Raw genomic sequence first — 20,740 nt, forward strand, 5'->3', positions numbered from 1 at the left:
CCCTGCACTGCTGGGGCATGGGGGTGCAAGGGGACATGAGTGGGACATGAGTGGGAGCCTGCTGGCAGGTGCCCTGCACTGCTGGGGGGTGGGGGTGCAAGGGGACATGAGTGGGGGCCTGCTGGCAGGTGCCCTGCACTGCTGGGGGTTGGGGGTGCAAGGGGACATGAGTGGGAGCCTGCTGGCAGGTGCCCTGCACTGTTGGGGGTGCAAGGGGACATGAGTGGGGGCCTGCTGGCAGGTGCCCTGCACTGCTGGGGGTGCAAGGGGACATGAGTGGGGGCCTGCTAGCAGGTGCCGTTCACTGCTGGGGGGTGGGGGTGCACATCCTCCATCAGCTGGTCTCCAGTTGTGGTGTCCACCCCTGCTGGGCCGCGACTCCCGACTGTGGCAGGGATGTGAGCTCCAACAAGCTGGCTGTATTGGTCGGGCCAGGTCCACAGGGGGCCCTGGTGGAATCTGGGCCGGAAGACGGTGTGGAGAACGACTGGCGCATAGTCTCCACAGAGGAGGAGAGGTCCGCCAGAGTGCGCGACACATGTAGGGACCCAACAACCAGGACGGAGCCCATACGTTCGTGGGACACCTCGTCCGCAGGTAGTGGAGAGGCAGATGACATGGCACTCTCCCCTACCTGCAGACAGGCCTGGGACGGGGCCTCCCTGCTGGTACATGGTGGTGCAATCACAGGGTCAGCGACATGCACAGGCCCCTCCGCGGTGACCTGTGCTGCCTCCTGACCCTGGCCCTGGACTGCACCACTTGCACCAGTGGTACTACCCCCACCAGGCCCCATGTGCGGCTCAGTAGCGGGCTCCTCCTCCTCTGTGGAGACCAGCAATCTAGATGTCTCCACACCGTCTTCCACCATTGGAAGCCCCTGTGGGGGTTCACCCGGCCCTTCCGCCACAGCCGTTGTGGCAGACGCAGCACCAACCCCCTCAGTCCCGGATGATGGTAATTCCTGGGAGGGTGGCTGGGCCTTGCGTCGCTTCCCAGTGGAGGCATCCCCTCCGCTTGGCTCCACAGCGCCGCCTCCGCCCTCTTCTTCACTTGACGCTGCGTAGAGGAAGACATAGAACACAAGCATCAGGGTACAGTACAAAATACCCTATACAGGAAGCAATAACACATGAGTGGCACTGTCAAATGTCACTTCCATCCTGTCATTCCACAACCCATGGGTCAATGCACACAACACACATGCAGAAACAGCCCTGGTGCCTGCAATCAACATCCATGTAGAAGGGCCCCTGTAAACCAAGATGTTGCCTTCAAAGTCACATGCAGCCATGGCGTTTGAAAGTCACACACACACTTCTCTGGCACACACACACGTGCACCATACAAGTACATGACATCAGCACCCATTCCTCACCCCCCCTTCATATCCAGGAACAGAGACAGCCATGCTTTCATGTGTGCATTCCGCATAGAGTTCCCCATGTTGCATTAAAACACATGCACCAACCATGTGGTTCATACATAACTGGTCTCACATGCATGACCATGATGTCCCTGCACACACACATCCATACATGGCCTATGTCACACATTCAGGCAAGCATAAGACTAGCAGCACACTGCAACATGCCCTGTCTCACACAGCAATGCTTGGCAACTTACCGCTCAACTCCGGACGGGTCTGCCTCTGAAGGATCTGGGCGTGGAGTGCTGGGCCTAAACGTTCCAGGACCCTCATCTGGATGTTACTCATGCGTGCCCAGCCCCCCTCCGCGAGGCGCCGGGCCTTGTGGAGGGTCCTGGACCTGAAGTCATCCCAGCGCTTCTTGACGTGCTTCATGTTGCGGGTTGCCACCCCATCCGCGTTGATGGCAACCACTACGTCGTCCCAGATCCTCTCCCGTCTTTCCTTGTTGGCGCGTGATGTTCCGAAGAGGGCATCATAATGCCCCAGGACATGCTCCACCAGGACACCAACTTCGGTGGCAGTGAAGCTGGTGGCCCTCTGCCTCTCTGACTGGGGGTTGCCAGTGGTGCCAGATGGAGATGTGCCCGACATGGCAACCCCAAAGGCAGGAGTGGGTGGGCAACTGGGTCCTGGGGCTGGGCTGTGGAGCGATGGTATCCCAGTCGGGAGTCTTCTGTTCCAGCAGGGGTGGACACAGCAACTGGACCCCTGCAGATGGTTGATGTGCAGGCATCAAATAGCAGGGCACGTGGGCAGCAGACAGTCAGGCAGCAGCAGATGGCAGCTGGGAGCGTGCTCGGGGCTCTGGGGGCAGGAAAATGGCCTTCAGGGTAGGAGCAGGGTCTTCCGTGTGTGTATGTGTGGCCAGCTTGATACGGAGTGATTTGGCACGTGAAAAATGTGCACGTCAGCGTGTAATTCGAGGAAAGGCCCTTAGCGCGTAAGCGGGTCAGCACACATACGCGATTTCATTGGACCAAAGGCCCTTAGCACGTAAGCGCGTCCGTGACGTGTCGCGCACGGGCGTTGCCCTTTCGCGTGTCAAACTTCACGCGAACCCCAGGAATACACGTACCCCACTCGCACAGGGCCCTTTCACGTGTAAAACTTCACGCGAACCCCAGGAATACACGTGCCCCACTCGCACAGGGCCCTTTCGCGTGTAAAACTTCCCACGAACCCCAGGAATACACGTACCCCACTCGCACAGGGCCCTTTCACGTGTAAAACTTCCCGCGAACCCCAGGAATACACGTACCCCACATGCACAGGGCCCTTTCGCGTGTAAAACTTCCCGCGAACCCCAGGAATACACGTACCCCACTCGCACAGGGCCCTTTCGCATTTAAAACTTCCCGCGAGCCACAGGAATACACGTACCCCACTCGCACAGGGCCCTTTCGTGTATAAAACTTCCCGGGAATCCCAGGAATACACGTACCCCACTCGCACAGGCCCCTTTTCGCATGTAAAACTTCACACGAACCCCAGGAATGCACGTACCCCACTCGCACAGGGCCCTTTCGTGTGTAAAACTTCACGCGAACCCCAGGAATACACATACCCCACTCGCACAGGGCCCTTTCGTGTGTAAAACTTCCTGTGTGCCCCCTGAAATACACGTACCCTGCTGAAATCACGTGTGACACTTCCCGTGCACCCCTGAAATACTCGTACCCTGCTGAAATCGCGTGTGAAACTTCACGCGAACCTCAGTAATACACGTACCCCGCTCGCACAGGGCCTATCGCGTGTGAAACTTCCCGCGCACCCCCGAAATACACGTACCCTGCTGAAATTGCGTGTGAAACTTCCCGCGCACCCCCGAAATACACGTACCCCACTTGCACAGGGCCTATCGCGTGTGAAACTTCCTGCGCACCCCCGAAATACACGTACCCTGCTGAAATCGCGCATGAAACTTCACGCGAACCCCAGTAATACACGTACCCCGCTCGCTCAGGGCCTATCGTGTGTGAAACTTCCCGCGCACCCCCAAAATACACGTACCCTGCTGAAATCACGTGTGAAACTTCCCGCGCACCCCCGAAATACACGTACCCCACTCGCACAAGGCCTATCGCGTGTGAAACTTCCAGCGCACCCCCGAAATACACGTACCCTGCTGAAATCGCATGTGAAACTTCACGCGAACCCCAGTAATACACGTACCCCGCTCGCACAGGGCCTATCGCGTGTGAAACTTCCCACGCACCCCAAAATACACGTACCCTGCTGAAATCGCGTGTGAAACTTCCCGCGCACCCCCGAAATACACATACCCTGCTGAAATCGTGTGTGAAACTTCATGCGCACCCCCGAAATACACGTACCTGGATCCAATCGCGTGTGTGACTTCCCACAAACCCCCGTAATACACGTACCCTGCTGAAATCGCGTGTGAAACTTCCCGCGAACCCCAGTTATACACGTATCGCACTCGCACAGGCCCTTTCGCGTGTGAAACTTCACGCGCACCCCAGTAATACACGTTCCCCGCTTGGCTTTGCTGTTTGGCAGCCCTGTAAACTGGTCCAGGGTTAGCGCAGCCCTTTGCGCTGAATTGGGGATTTTGATGGCTTTTCCTTGCGCGAGGGCGTTCTTGGGGGCGTAACTGGCGCTGCTGTTTGGCTGCCCCACTCTGCGCCAAGCGCACACGGCTGGCGCAGACATTTGCACGCGCACACTGTGCGCCAGCCGTGTGCGCCACTTTTGTGCGAAATTCTATGAATTACCCTGTAAGTATCTTGTAGCCTATGAGAATACGTGGCAAGAGAACCATATAGATGATATATGGGACTCTTTGATGCAAGGAAATAATATAAATCTGATTTATTATATGATGAAATTTTATGAAAAAGTCTTACTTATTTTAACAGAATTATCTAGAGGTATATATTTTTAACTTTGATTATGAATATGAGTCGATTTTATAATAATTCTTTTAATCTAGGAATTTGCTCCTTGCTTTTAGACCATTGTAATTCATTGTCTTATATTGTCATGTATGTATGTTGTTGTTTTTATATGTAAAACCTTTATTGGTTATGTGCATATTAAAGAACTGAATTGAAACAAGGTTAGGTTTTCAATGACATTATTGATTAACAAAACATTGTGTCAAAGTGGTCATGCACAGGCTCGAGTAAATCTATGCAGTTTCGAAAGTCTTTGACGTGAAAGTAAATTGACAACCAAGAAGGTTGGGGAAGGGAATCCCACAACGAACTGAACAAAGTTAAAGTCCCGAAAGGCCTAGACTTGGGTGAGGAAACCTGAGGGGCCTATGGTGATAGAGTCACCCGCAATATTGTTGTACAAGAACTGTTGTCAGGATTAGTCAGGCGAGTACAAAGGCAGCGAATATGGCAAGGGAAATGTGCACACAGGAACAACGACTCATGTATGCTAGAACCCAGGAGTGCAAATAGAGTGTGACATCAAAACCAATATATGAAAAGGGATGTGGGGTAAGCACCTGACCGCGAGGAAAGTCGGCAAGCGCCTTACCCCCAATTGCTGTTACAGGTACTGACAGCGCTAAACCCACGTGGAGGGCAAGCAATGACAGGATCTGTGAACTAACACTCTTGATGGTATTAAATAAGGGAACTAAAGAACTGTACTCACGAGGACGAGATAAACCTCTTGAATGTCAGCTAGCCCACGAATCCTGTTGATGAAACTGGTACCCCGAAAGGCTAGAACAGCAATGGGAGGAAAACTAAATACCTAAGTTGGAATAGTGATTACAAATTAGTGAGGCAAACATAAGCATTCACACAGGAGCTAGCTACAACCGCACACCACACCTAATAATCAAATGGGAAATAAATGCAGAAGTGCAACGGAAAACATGGAATGGATCCCAATAGAAAGTAAGGATCAGGAGCAGGGAAAAACGAAATAACCAATGCAAACTTCTCCCTACCCCTCCAAGGAAAAGACAGGAAGCTAATCTAAGAGGAAGGCTAAGGCATACGGGTTTACAGCAGCAAAGGACAGAGTCAAAGAAATATAGAACACAGACAAACTGGGCTGCATCTAAAAGGGGAAAGCACTGAGAAGTGCTGCCTGCAAACAGAGGAAGACAAAAAGGGAATCAAGGGAGCAGAAATCAATTAGCGCATGAATCCAAGATTCAGGGCGGAGGAACAAGAAAACAGGAACTAGGAACTAGGTACAAAGGCAAGGAACAAGGGACTAGTCACAACAGGAACACTGCAAATGATGACCAGCGCTGGACTGAAGTAAGACTGAGGCTTTTAAAGCTGCTTAACGAGCACACGCCTCAGGTGTGCTGATTGCTGCACCTGCAGCCACAGCTGTTGCCTATCCTCCAGCCAACCTTGTCCTGCAAGGGTGGAGGTAGAGCAGTGGGCCAGGCATTCTGGGAAGCATAGTCATTTGGTTAAAGAAGCATGCTGGCTGCCAAAAACCTGGAATGGATCCGGAAGGGAAGTAGCTTGGAAAATAGGGATTTAGCGCTCCCAATACATCACAGCACCGTAGCATAAGGTTCGGAGGAAAGGTCAAGTAGGGAATATACCCCAAATCATGCCCCCAAGTGGTGGGAACGGGAGCGAAGGGAGCGAGTCATGACAACTGTGTTATATTGATGATGGTCAAAACAGGCACAGGAAGACTGAGAGAAATGTGTTATGTGAAACAGGCAAGGAAAGCCTGAAGAGAAATGTGATACGTATTGAACTGATGTTGAGTTGGGCGAGGGAAGCATGAAAGACTTATGTGAATTATTTGAACTGTGTCTACTACCCACCTTGAAAGAACTCTTAAAGTACCCCACTGACTTAAACTTGGGGAAGGGAGTTGAGAACCAACTCTGTTGCCATTCGCACTTTCTTTTGATACTCTTTTATTTATCATACATTTTCCCACACTTAGTTATTGTAAAGTGTGAGGGCAAGTATAGGTTTCTGACATAGACTTTTCCCTTTGTTTGACTGACTGACATGGACTATGTAATGTTACTTTGATGGTTGAAACTACTCCCATTATAGAATTAGGAGCAGCTATGAAGTCTCCAACCCCATTCAAAACTTTAAATAAAGGTGTTGAAACTTGTATCTTTGTGTCTGTGTCTAAATTGTGATACCATGCCTGCCTCACACTGGGAACCTTATACGATGTTGTGATCGGTATTTACAGCAGCTTGAAATAGCTAAGGGAGGGGAGGACTGATTCGAATTGGTACGCAGGGAAACGTGTTTGCTAATTTTACCGGAAGGGGGTTTTAATTCAGGGCTAAGCTCTAGAGGACAGAGCTTTCAATATCAAATAACAGCCTGTGGGAAAGCTCTCTTCCCTGCTCTCGCCAAGGATCCTCTATCCCGGTGATCCTCCCTCGCTTGTCCGCCCCCAGGGTTGGGATCCAAGAGCAATGGCGCTTCCTTGGCCACCTAGAACAAGGATCTCCAGGGAATACATGCAAGATAACCCTAAGATTTCTCACACCTTCCACTGTCATCTAATTCTCCACCGTCACATCCTGCAAAACTTGTACCAGGTCCTTTTCTCGAGTGTAGGAACCCTAACGGCATCCACCAGCATAACTACAAGTCAGTTTTCACTTCTATGCAACCACCAGTTAATGTTGCGCCCATGTCTATCTGGGAATATCTCATAAACCTCGTAATAGTGTCTCAGACCCTCAACAATGCGGCCCCTGCAATAAGGCAGACTGCTTAGCCGACCAAAGGGAAAGAACCTTCTACACCTCCAATGCTATGATCGAGGATTTTGGAGACACTGACGAAAATCCCAATCTGCTGCAGTTTGGATTTCTTGCCATGTCCATAACAGTGGTTACCGGCCGCAATAATAAGAGGCAAAAAGAGCACACTACCAAAAAGGATCCCTGAAGCTTACAATTGAAGCAGAGAGATAATCATGGTCTTCCGTGATATGTCACCAAAGCTACACCACCAACACACGTAAAAACCTTGCAATGACCAGTTGTAGTTCTTCCATGAAATGGCTGACCCGTCAGTCATCCACTGTGTCATCAGCACCTCTACCTAACCCTCTACCTCCAAGTAGAGAGCCCTCCTGTCGTATACTCTATGCTTTCTCCAGCATCAGTCTGAGCTGTTTTCAAGGTTCTCTCATATGAGTCTTGGATCCATGAGAACAGCACATTTTAATGCCTCTCTTAGCAAATGGATGGTTCCACAAGGCTTAAAAACATGCTGCAATCATCACTCTGCTTAAAAATCGGAATGCTGACCCAAAGTGCTTGTCCAACTACAGACATATTGCTAGCCCTTGTTTCGGGGGCCAATGTCACTTTTCAGTGCTTTATTCAGAAGAGTTAATTCAATTATGTATACACTGTACTGTCTTCCATCTAGCTTTATTTTTTTTAAAAATCTGATCCATATGAGTCTCTCCTCCTCAACACCTAGGCCATCATGTCGCCCCCCGCGGCACCTGACTAGCTAGATGCTGCCTGCCCCTCTCATCCCCGCCATCCTGTACAGCAGTACCCCTCCTCTGTGCCCCTCTGTATCCTACCCCCGCTGTATATCTGTTCTGTTGTTATCTCTGAAATGTGCTCTGTGATGCATCATTACTGTTGTATACCTCTGTAAAAAGTGCTCTGTTGCTTCTTGAAACAAGGTCCCTGCTCAATAAATACAATAATAATAATAATATTTAAAACGCATCTTCGTAATCAGGGTCATGTCCCTTTTGTGTGTAATCGCCTGTAGATAGGCAAGAGGATTATCCAGGTCTTTCACTTGTAGATATATCGCTACAGATGGTTTCCCTTTGGCCATGCACCAGCTGTCCTCATCTTTATATAACAATACAGTAGATTTGCAGCATTGTGTGGTGTTTCCTGGGAACAATGTCCAAGGAACAATTGCAACTTCTTAACCTGTGACTCAGTCAACATTCTTAAGACATTTGAGAAGATTTTATATCCATCAGAGATCACGCTCACACTTTTGCTCGATACTCGTGGAGAGCCAGTGATAGTATAGAGAGAAAGGGATCGTAGATACAGCAGAGCCATGAGGTACAGAGGGGAAATGGTCTTGGTTTGGGGACGCCCTCTTTCCATCTCCATCCTCTTCCATCTACCTGCCTGTTTTCATCCCTGTAACTCCCTTGTTCAGACCTCCTACCCCAAGGAGCTTCTCACTGTTCTCTTGCTCCTCCTCCCCACAGCTATAGTGACCAGGACAACCCCACTGCTGCTGCTCCCCAAACGCTACTCTGTGACTTCTCCTTTTTCTCTACTTCTATGATATTCATCCCCTATCCTCTCTTCCTCTAAGCTGTTGCAACCAGAGTCTTTAGCCCCTATTGCCCCTTTGACTAGCACTGCCCCTTTCTGTTGTCAATGGCCGTGGTCTCAGCAGGCACACCCTCAGTGACATTTCTTCCTTCCACTGGCAAGACAGTTTTATGTCGTGCCTTTCTTCGGGAAATATGGTCTGCAGCCCCCCCCCTTCATGTCGGGCGTGAGTGAGCGTGGGGATCCCCTGCCTTTGCTCGGTAGACACAGTCTTACCTGTTTGCGCATGCTCATAGACAAACCACGTCCCAGAAACGCAGATGTGCGCATGCTCAGATGAAGAGCTACTGTCTGGCGTGAGTGAGCGTGGTGATCCCCTGCCTCTGCTCGGTAGACAGTCTTACCTGTTTGCGCATGCTCATAGACAAACCACGTCCCAGAAACGCAGATGTGCGCATGCTCAGATGAAGAGCTACTGTCTGGCGTGAGTGAGCGTGGTGATTGCCCTGCCTCTACTCGGTAGACACCAGTCTTACCTGTTTGCGCATGCTCACATTTCGAGTAGGTACGGGCCTGGGACCGGAAACGCAGATGTGCGCATGCTCAGACGAAGAGCTACTAGCTTGGTGATCCGGTCTCTGCTCTGTAGACGGTCCTGTGCTCTCGACTCGACAGAAAACCACACTGGGGATCTTGGACAGGTAAACAAGCAATGTTTAAAGCAGGACACTATACACTGCTGCAGACCTTCTGGGGTCAGTGAGGCATTGTGTGGCCGTGTGCACAAGCCTGGCCTTAGTACAGAGTCTGCCTGGTCTAGTGCGGGGGAAGGGGGCATCTACCTGCAGACATGCGCGATACTCCTCCAAGCCCGCATTTCTTCTTTGCATTCTGGGACTTTTATTCCGAATTTACAGGGTCTGGCACTGGTCTAGTGCAGAGGAGGGGAGGGGCATCTACCTGCAGACATGCGCAGTGCCGCTCTGCAGGTTCCCCTCAAGCCTGCATTTCTTCTTTGTATTCTCGGACTTGTGTCCCTGAATTTGCTATAGGAAACCCACAACTGACAGTAGCAGAATAAAAAGAAACTGCTGGATGGACGTGTTAACTGCTTAATATAAGGGGGCAGTGCAAACTGGGGTGTTTGCTTGTGCATTATTGCTGTTGCATCAGATTTCTTGTATCCTGGAGTGGTGAAGTAAAGAGCGCCCTGTACCCATTCATGTGGAAAGTCCACATGCGCTGGTGCTGCTGCACAGTCTGCAGTCGCTCCTGGGTGACGTCAGAGAGGAATGACACAACGATGTCATACACTCTCCTTTTGTAAATAAAGCCTAGCAAATGAAAGGGGCAAGTGCTCTAATAAAGGGCATATGCTTTAATACTTTAATGGCAGTCTATTTTCCTGTCGCGCTATGCTTTGATAAAAGACAAAGTAGGGCTGTCCCAGGATTTGGTGTGGTGAGGCACCCTAGTATTTTTTTGCACCAGCCCGGAGCGCATCAATTACCACAATCTCCAATTCCTCAGTGGAATCAGAAACAACTCTCTGTGTCTCTGTGGTAGTGCTGAAGATGAGCAGAACCACACATGCCACCAAACAGAGCCAGTAAAAAACAAACTCGATTGGCTATGAGATGCACCAATATAAGGTTAGGACACGTCTCTCCAATTGAAGTTTACGTGAGAACCATTAGTATCTCACAATCCGGTGCCAAGCATATCCCAAGCCCTCACTGCCTATAAGCTGTGCATCCGTGCCAATCCTCCACAGCACCCTTCCTTAGAGAGGATAGACCCTCCTTTGCCACATAAGTGGTCATTCGTAGGCGTTGTACATTATTTTTCACATTAAGAGTGCATCAAAATTGAAAGAGTACTTGTAACAAGTCTAAAAACAGCAAAGCCCTTTATTGAAAGGGCGCATTTAAGTAAAATGACCATGTGTGGTCCTTGTGTAATTAATGTTATGTATTGCAGAAATATCTATTGTGATAGTGTATAAAACATGTGCCTTTTTGCGCCCCATGTACTCCAGCTTTGCTTTAACTTTACTTTAATATTTATACTGCGCAGACCATGGACCCGTAGTTAAGGACGCAACAACAAAGAGCAATAGGATAACAAAAGAAAGAAACATCTCAAATAACAGCTTATGCTGACACATGCGTTCCACCGGAAATCTGAGAATCCTGGTGAATTCCAGTTAACTATTGCTATTGGTTTTAAAGGGATCCAGTTTCTGTACATCTGTCGTGCTTTACCGCCCCTGCTCTCTGTGGTTGTCATGGAGATTGACGCCACGTTTGGCGCCATTTTTCCTCCCAACATGGCGCCCCTTTGATCTGTAAGGAAGCAGTTGGCGTGCTCTAGTTTTAGGAGCCCTCAGTAGCCTGTCGCTGTTTCTGGTTTCCGCGAACATATCACTGAATGCAGCCTTGGGGACCTCGAGTTGCGTCTCAACCGAAGGTATAGTTACCTCGCTCAGCGCTTCGAGTCTTTTATTCCTTGCTTCCTAGCCTTGTTCTGCTCTTATTCTGCTTCCTTCATATTTTCCCCTCGCAATATTTAATTGCTTCCCAAATCTTTCTCCTTCTTGAATTCTGGCTTGTTTTTGCATCTGTGGATGCTTTTGGATTACATATGCCCAGTGATCCACTCTTCGCATCCACAGGTCTTTCCTCAGATCCGAGAAGGCTTTTTCCAGTTTTTGGCTTTCTGCTTTGGAGGTCACCCAGCCTGGGTAGTTCCTTTAACGGGCAGGGTGGCGTCCAGAGAGTCTAGACCCTTTCTGCACGACACTCGCTCTACAGAAGACTCTTTGCAGATTATCTTCAAGCAAGCTGTCTCAGGTGAGCCCAGCCGTTGATTCTGACAGTTTGAGATGCCACCGGACAGTAACATCTAAAAAAAAAAAAAAAAGTAGATCCTGTGCAAGACTTGTTATGAGGGATGCAGGTGGTGAATATGGAGGTACAAAACCTGAAGGTGGAAAATGCTGCGCTTCATCAAATGGTTTTGACACAGGACGTACTGTCAATATTTATTCCCGCACTGGGACAGTGCGAGAGAAGTACGATGCATCTCCAAGAAAACTGCGACAATTCCTGGATTCTTGGCTTATTCATTTCACTTTTAAACCACACTTCTGTGCTTCAGATAGAACTAAAGTGTAGTTTATAGTTTCTCATTTAACGAGGGCAAAGCACTCACTTGGGCTACACCTTTTAGTTTCTGCTGGAGGTCCTCTGTTGGACGACTACACCACCTTCCTCTGAACTTTTAAGGCCATGTTTGGCTGCCCTGATGTTGTGTATACTGCCCAGGAGAAGTTGCTGGATTTCCAACAAGGCTCACAGGATATGTTGGCCTATGTAACCAAGTTACATCTTTCCTGCATGGGTCCGCGTTTCCATTATTCCCACTCAGGTCTACTCGCTCTTACTCTGGCCACCTTCTTTTGGCCGCTGGGCCAGTCCACCCTCTTCCTTTGTGAATGGGCTGACCTGGCCTCTTCTCTTCCCAACTCCTCCTGCTGGGGGATCTTAACATCCATCTTGACTCTCCGGACTCTTCAGGACCTTTCCACAAACCTGTGTGACGCCCTTTCTCTTTCCAGTCTACCCTATGGGCCAGCGCAAACTGCTGGTTACACCACAGACATCCCACTCTCTATTTCTCTCACTACATCACTCTCATGGACTGATCATTCTCTTCTCCTTCAGCAATGGCACACCCTACACCACCTCCTGCCTTCAAAGTTATCTGACCCATGAAAAGAGTGAGTGTCAGTGGCTTCCTTTGCCTCCACCTACTCCCCTCCTGCGGCGGACTCCCACCCTGATACATCCCTCTCTAACTTTCACAGCTCCATCTCTAACACTCTTGACATTCTTTCCCCTGTCATGAAGGTCCGACTGAAGCCTGCCAAGAAGTGCAACTCTTGTATGACTGCGATCTGGCTACCCTTAAACGCAGGCTGCCCTTAAATGCAAGTGCAGAGCAGCTCAACGGAAATGGGGATCTTCAGGTGCATCCTCTGACAAACTGGCCTGCCGTCTTCTTCAAAGGCAATATAGACTCTGCATCAACTCCAAGAAAAGAGTCTCCATTCAAGCCTGCATCTCTGTGGCATCTAACAACACGGCTTAACTTTAAAGTCTGTAAGGAACTGGCCAACCCTACTGCAGCCGCATCCTCTACTGGACCCACCGAACGCCCTTTCTTCGGCCCTGGCTGCACATTTTGCCACCAAAGCACATAAAATCCTGTCCTCTCTCTTCTGCTTCCCCTCCTGCACCATGTCTTGGGCCCCCTTCGGCTGCCCTCCACCACTCCCCCGCTTCTCTCCTCCCTCTCCCCTTTCATACCTGATGAGGTCTCTAGACAAGTCCGGTCTATGAAAGCCTCCTCCAAACAGGTGGACCCCTGGACAATATTGACACTCTCGCTCCAGCCTTGACTGAGCACTGTAACCTCTTTCGCCACTGGAGTTTTCCCCTCTCCGCTGAAGCACTCTCTGGTGCACCCTCTGCTCAAAAAACCTTTCACCGACTCGTCTATTCTGGCAAACTACCACCCGATCTCCATCACCAACTCCTGGAGAATCTGGCTATCACTCAATTTACCCTCCACACCGAATCTGTTGGTTGCCTCCATGACCATCAGTCTGGCTTGAAAGCATCCAGAGGCAAAGAAACTGCTCTTCTCAACACCTGTGAAGACCTGCTCTCAAATCTTGACTCTATCTCTCCCTCTGTCTTGGTGTGCTGCTAACGATCCCTGCCTTAATGCCAGTAAGACAGAGATTGTCCTCCTTGGACCCCTGCTCCCGCTTTCCCACTTTCATACTGGCCGGCCTCCCTTGGCCCTGCGCCCTCACCCACCAATGGGGCAAAAAATGTAGGGGTCATCTTCACCTTCATTCTCGCCTTCTCTTATCACATCTCAGACATCTCCAAAAAGTTCCACTCCAACTGCACCTCCTCTGAGGTATTCTACTGTTTCTCACTTTCCCCTGGAGGCTCACCACCCCAAGAGCCTTGTCTCTCTCCAGGCTGGACTATTGCAACATCCCCTTTCTCAATTTTCCTACTTCCACTCTCCGTCCTCTACAACTCATCCAGAACAGCAAGACTTCTCCTTGGCTTCAAGCCCAGGGACCGCATCTCTCCGCTGAAATCCCTCCACTGACTCCCTGTGGCTGCAAGGATCAAGTTCAAGACCCTCTGCATAATCCACAAGGCTTTCTGGGCCCGGGGCACGCACTCCCTACAATGCTCTCTTCCTAAATCATCTCCCTGTAGAGTTCTCCACTCGTCCTACCCCAACTCTCTGTGGTTGAGCCGCTTTCACAGAGATTTGGGGGTAGATCCTTATCCTCTGCAGGTGGCTCCCTCTGGAACGGCCTCTCTCCGTCTTGAGCCGGAGCACCTTACGTTCCAGAAACTCCTCAAGACCTTCCTCTTCTCTTCCTTCTTCTCTCTCCCTCTCCCCTGCTAACTTCTGTTCTTTTTCTCTCCACCCTCCTTCCTCCTTATCCTCCCTAACTCTTTTCAGTTTTTGCTGAATGGTTGCCTGATTCACCTCCAGAGCCTTACAGGTCCCAGGCTCCCCCGCCAGTCTTTTGCACTTGCCTCGGGGCGCCCTGAATACCCAGAGGTTTCTAAGCACGGACCCAGGTATTTAACCTATGGTGCTCTATGTCGTCTTGGTTCTAAGTCGTGCACGTTGCTCCTGAGCTATCCTCCTGAGCCGCGAGCGGGGCAACCTCTCTGCACTTAACCCCAGGCCCTGCTGACTGGACGCGTCTGTTCCCCTCACTCCCCCCGCACCTCCTCCTCGCACCTCCGTCTGTACGCATGCATGACCTAAATGTATTAGGACTAGTAAGTTTGTCTGTCCTGCCACCACCACCCCCTTTTTTGCCCCCTTACCTAGCTTGGTCACAACTGTAACACTTCATGCACTTACACTAGGAGAAATACCATCATGGCTAGTATGCTAGTTTTTCTGTTTAGATCATTAAGAAACTTCAAGCCCTGAATGATTACTGTATTCCATTGTGCCCTTCCCACCTTGCAGCGCTTTGAAGCAGTCCACCTGTGTATAAGCGCTATATACATAAACAATTACAAAGTTTAAACAGTTAGCTAAGGAAGCTGACTGGTCTCCTAATGTCTGTTTTACATAGTTTCACAAAACATGATCATACCTTGATCATGAATACACACAAAGGGTAGGAACCTTTGATAAAAGACAGTCTGAATAATACTATGCAAATACTAAATACTAAGTCTAATTTTGTAATTTGTATGCTAAATGTGATTTTTGTCCATGCTTTGAACAAATCTCTCTCTTAGTATGTTTTAACCATCTACTTTGGCAATTCTGTTTAATTCACTGTTTATGTATCTGAACAATCTATGTACAAATCCTTATTGTATTGTTTAGAACTATTTTCTTTCACTTTTGTTGTACATTGGACATTTTAGCCAATTTCCTTTTTGTTTCATTAAAATTCATGGTCAGTTTCGCTCCAGTTGTTCTTCCTGGTACTTTCCTAGTTTCTGACTCTCTAGGAGCAGAACACACATTGGTTTGGTAAATTTAGCATAAATTAGACCTTAACTTCTCTGTCAACTTACAGTGTGAGTTATATTCTTCTTTGTATACTTTTTACATAGTTTAGGCATGGTCTGAACGAGGATATCAAAGATGAACTAGCTAGAGTTGCTAGACGTGACCATTTTTAGGCCCTTCTCGACTTGTCCTTGCTGATTGTTTTCCGCATTCAGGAAAGGAAAGCCGTGAAGAGACAACATCAATTACCACCACCAGTTGTACCTCTTTCTCAGGGAATTGGATCTACCTCCTCTTTTGAACCAGAGCTCATGCAGTTGGTTTCCATTCATGGTCCTCTAACCCAAGGAGAAAGAAGCTATAGAATCGAGCAAGGTCTTTCTGTATTGTGCCTTGCCTAACCACATGGCGGTGAATTATCCCATTGTTCCGCCTCAGCGAGCGTGAAATGCCAGCTCCCGTTCGTGAATGCAGCAGGGAAATGGGAGATTGATAATAGCTCCTCTTTGTCTATTTCTCTGGATTCAACTTCGCGAACATCTTTAGTGGTCCCAAGAGCTTTCCTCATGCTGAAGGATAAGAACCCATTCCGGACATAGTGGATAGTGGAGCTGTGGGACTATTTCTGGATGACAACTGGGCTACCCAAAACAAGATCACTCGTGAAGCCAAGTGCTAGATCCAAACGGTGGAAGGAATTGACGTCAGACCTCTTACCACAGGCCCTATAATCGAACAATCTAAGCCCGTTAAGCTTATGATCAATCACCACACTGAAATACTTCGTTTTGACAAAATAATGCCAGCCCACTATCCTGTGGTTTTTAGGGATGCCATGGCTACAGCAGTGCAACCCTTATACAAACTCTGCCACAGGAACACTCTTTCTTGGATCTGAATTCTGCATATCTCATCTTCTGGAGTCAGCTGTGTTAACAGTGGATACCTCCATCAACGTGCAAGAAGCCCATTCCATGTCTCTCTCACACATCCAACAAGTTCCATCTGAGTACCAGGAATTAGCTGATGTCTTCTCTGACTCACAGGAAAAGATTCTCCCACCGCATCGTCCAGAAGACTATGCGATAGGCACCCTACTGGACGCCATCATTCCCTTTGACAGGATGTTTATTCTATCCTCCCCTGAAAAAACTGCCCTAAAGGAGTACCTAGACATGAACCTTAAGAATGATCAGACCTTCCAAGTTTCCGGCAGCTGCTTCTCTTGTATTTTTATTTATTTTTTTGTTCCTAAAAAGGAAACACTGAGCTCTGTCCATGTCTTGATTACCGTGGTCTTAACCAAGTTACAAGAAAGGACACGCACCCTTTGCCATTAATTATTCACATTCTGGAGGTCCTGCACAGAGCCATAATATTTTCCAAACAATTTACGAGGGGCATTCCATCTCATCTGTATAAAACCTGGAGACGAGTGGAAAACTTCTTTCCGTACGCCCTTTGGTCGTTTTGAATATCTTGTCATGCCATTTGGGCTGATGAATGCACCTGCAGTTTTTCAGCTGTTCATGGATTGGGTTGTTTCTGACATGCTGTTCCAACACACTGTGATTGTTTATTTGGACGACATTCTGATCTATTCCAGCAAAGCAGAAGAACATCAAGAGCACGTCAAACGGGTCTTAACCAAGTTACGTGACCATCACCTATTGACTAAACCCGAGAAATGTCAGTTTCATTGCTCCTCCTTTCAGTATCTGGGTTTTGTAATCACCCAGTCTGGAATTGCCATGGATCCCCGTAGAGTGTCTGCCATCGCTTCTTGCCCACAAAATGCTTCTTTGAAACAGGTATAGTCCTTTTTGGGTCTAGCTAATTTCGACAGGAAGTTAATTCCCAGTTTCTCAGATATTGTCCTGCAGATCACCCGTCTATTAAAAAAGGAGGTTCCCTTTGATTGGACTTCAGAGCAGGAACAGGCCTTTCAATACCTAAAGAAACTATTCATAGAAGCTCCTCTCCTTTGTCACCCTTACACCTCAAGGCTCTTTATAGTGGAGACTGATGCCTCTGAGGCAGTCATTGAGGCTGTGCTAAAACAAACACAAGAAAACAGTGAAGAACATCCCGTAGAAGAACACTTTCGGGTTGCGAACAACCCTATTCCGTATTGGAAAAAGAGTTGTCTATTCGACAAGCATTTCTTGCTTGGTGCCGCCTATCCTGTTCATATCAGAATTCACCTCCAAAAACCTGCAAGTGTTGCAGTCAATCGAGGGTCGTAGTCGTCGACAAGCCCACTGGGCTTACTTTTTTGCTCCGTTCCACTTCAATCTCCCCTACGTTCTGGGTTCGCAGAACATCCTTGCAGATTCTTTAACAAGAAGGCCTAATCATTTAGAATTCTTACCTGTTTCTTACCCCACAATTCTGCAGAAGAAAGTGTGTCTCTGTCATGTGGCCCGTTTTCTGGAACAAGTACAACACAACGCCTTGCAATCCCAGGAATGGCAAATGTTACAGCAGTAAAATCCCTGGGTATTGGAAAAGAAAGAGGGCTACATGTTCAAATAGAAACGTCTTTATTTACCTTCAATTTCCACCCAGGAAGCTGTGCTTCAGATTTGCCACATCTCTTTACCTGCCGGTCACCAGGGCATCATCGCCACTCTATAAACACGTCGGGGGTAATCTTGGTGGCACGCCATGGTTCAGTCCGTAAAAAATCATGTCAAGTCATGTGTGCTATCTGCCCAGAACAAATCGCCTAAAGATAAATCTGTTAGATTATTACAGCAGCATTCCTCCTCATGCAAAACCACCACAGACCTCATCGTTGATCTGCCCCCTTCAAGAGGCTGCACTACCATTATGGTTATGATCGATTCCTTTTCAAGAATGGCTAATTTCGCCCCACTAGCCAAGTTACCTTCTGCAGCCAAAATGGCAAGAGTTTACTGAATCTTTCGGCTACATGGACTACCTTCTTCCATCATTTCGGACCGTGGCAGTCAGTACATCTACAAGTTCTGGACCCAACTCTGTAGACTATAAAACAAGCTATGTCCTCCTGGTTATCACCCCCAGAGCAATGGCATTACTGAGAGAGTCGATCAAACTCTTGAACAGTTCCTTCGATGTTTCTTGACCCAATTGGATCACGACTGGGTATCACTACTGCGGCGGCAAAATTTGCATATAACACCACACATTCCTCTCTAAAGACCAGTCCCTTCTATTGTACGTATGAGTTTTACCCTACAGTGTTGCCTTAGATTGTACAAGAACAGTGCAACGTGCCTTCAGTGGATAAATGGATAGCCGATTTAACTTAGAATTCTGCCCAACTATTGCAAAGTACCGCCATGGACCCAGTGATGCCCTCCTATTTTACCGATGGTAAGCCTTCACTCCGCTACCCTCTCTTATGCTCACGCATGTGACTTTCTAGCGTATTATCATTATCTTTTGTGCCCTATGGTCGCCTAGAGACCACATTACTATTTTTCTGTGCCCTATGGTCGCCTAGAGACCACATTACTATTTTTCTGTGCCCTATGGTCGCCTAGAGACCACATTACTATTTTTTCTGTGCCCGATGGTCGCCTAGAGACCACATTACTATTTTTGCTGTGCCCTAAGGTCGCCTAGAGACCACTCCTGCCACCTGCAACCTGTCATTGTGTGCCCTGCCTCGATAGCTTGATAGGAGTATTAGTCTATGTGCCCTGCCTTATAATTGATGCACCCAGACCATGTGCACCCTTCAACCTGACACTGTGTGCCTTGCCTTTGATAGCAGCATTAGCCTATGTGCCTGCCTTGTGATAGCTGCATCTAGACTATCTGACTATCGCACTTAGCACATGTGCGCCCCACTTTGACTATTGCTCTTAGCCCATTTGTGCCTCTCCTGCATTAAACAACTGGGCGTTAGATTATTACCATCAGATAATGGATCACTCTCACTGCTATCTGGCTGTATTCGATTCTCTTACCTAGACGTGCTGACAGACTCAGTTTCTATGACCTCCTACTTCGCCTGCTCACATAGAAAATTAGACTAACTAGCCCTTCACTTAGATATAGGACACACTACACATTTTACAATGCACCTTATATGGTCCTACTTAGTATACTTGGGCACCTTACTCACACTACTGGGACTACACATTATGTCACCCTTTACAGTAACAGTAACACAACAACCCATGACACAATATAATATAGCCGAGAGAAATCTAAGACTACGAGCACGACTACCTAGAATCTTTGATCCTCTTATCAAGTATGAAACTAACAACAATCGAACCAAAATGGCCGCTGAACCCATTCTTAAACTCAACCCTCATAATCACAAAAGGCATAACAACCCTCAAATAGAGAAAAAAGCTGCACCCCCACAGTTTCAATAAACCTTGCCTCACCCCCACCAACAAACACCATACCCAAACTTAAAGGAGCCTTAATAAACGCTAGATCTCTAGATGCCATAGAAATATCTGAAGTCATCTCTGCTGAAGATTACGACTTCCTAGCCATAACAGAAACATGGCTGCATGAGACATCAGGCCCAGCACTATCCCCAGCCGTTCCCGACAATTACACCATCCTCAGAACGCATCGATTTGGAGCTCGAGGTGGCGAACTAGCCATCATTGCCAAAACTAAGCCTGGAATGAGACTTACTCCTTCACCTACCATTGAATCTTGTGAGATAATGTCTACTAAGACTCCCACAGCCAACTCGCAAACTCTTAACCTCCACTTGATATATAGACCTCCAGGTCCCATCAAGACCTTCATAGAAGATATATCTACCATCCTCTCAGAAAACCTCAAAGACACCACCCAATCAATATTGCTTGGTGACCTTAATATTTGCTTCAATGATATCAACGACCCACAAGCCATAGCAGCATCCAACATTCTAACTGAACTGGGCTACATCCAAAGAGTGTTTGAGCCAACGCATATCAAAGGGAGAACCCTAGATTGGATTGCTGACCATAACTGCAAAATCTCCACCCCTATTATCTTACCTCAAATATGGACAGATCACCACCTAATTTCATTCTCATTGGACACTACAACCCCTAAACTACAACAACCTTGTGCACCTCCTGCACTTACCAGAAATAAAAAAAAATATGACACTAGACAAACTACTCCCCGGCATCATGCCCACTTTGAATGCTCTACCTAACAACCTTAACCCGAACGACTTAGTGGAAGAATTCAATAATATTATGAACAAAACCCTTGATGATATCGCTCCGCTTAAGCTCAGAAATGGCAAACCACAGAGCCACCTGAACAACTGGTTCACCCCTCTCCTAAAAAATCTTAGACTATAAAAAAGGAAATGGGGAAAATACGTGGAAAGCTCACCCCACTCCAGAAAATAAACTGAAATTAATCAACATCTCATCTCAATATAAAAAAGAAATCATCTCAGCTAAACAAGAGACCTACAACAACAGAATTACACAAGCCAACTC

At 48.0% G+C, this 20,740-nt stretch overlaps 1 pseudogene; it reads left to right on the forward strand.

Moving 5' to 3' along the window:
• Positions 1 to 9,278: 9,278 nt before the first annotated feature.
• LOC138453005 (zinc finger protein 84-like) overlaps positions 9,279 to 20,740 on the forward strand; it is a 169,292-nt pseudogene continuing 157,830 nt past the window's right edge.

The sequence above is a fragment of the Ambystoma mexicanum genome, chromosome 4p (assembly GCF_040938575.1).
Source record: "Ambystoma mexicanum isolate Mex_15411 chromosome 4p, UKY_AmexF1_1, whole genome shotgun sequence".
NCBI lineage: Eukaryota > Metazoa > Chordata > Amphibia > Caudata > Ambystomatidae > Ambystoma > Ambystoma mexicanum.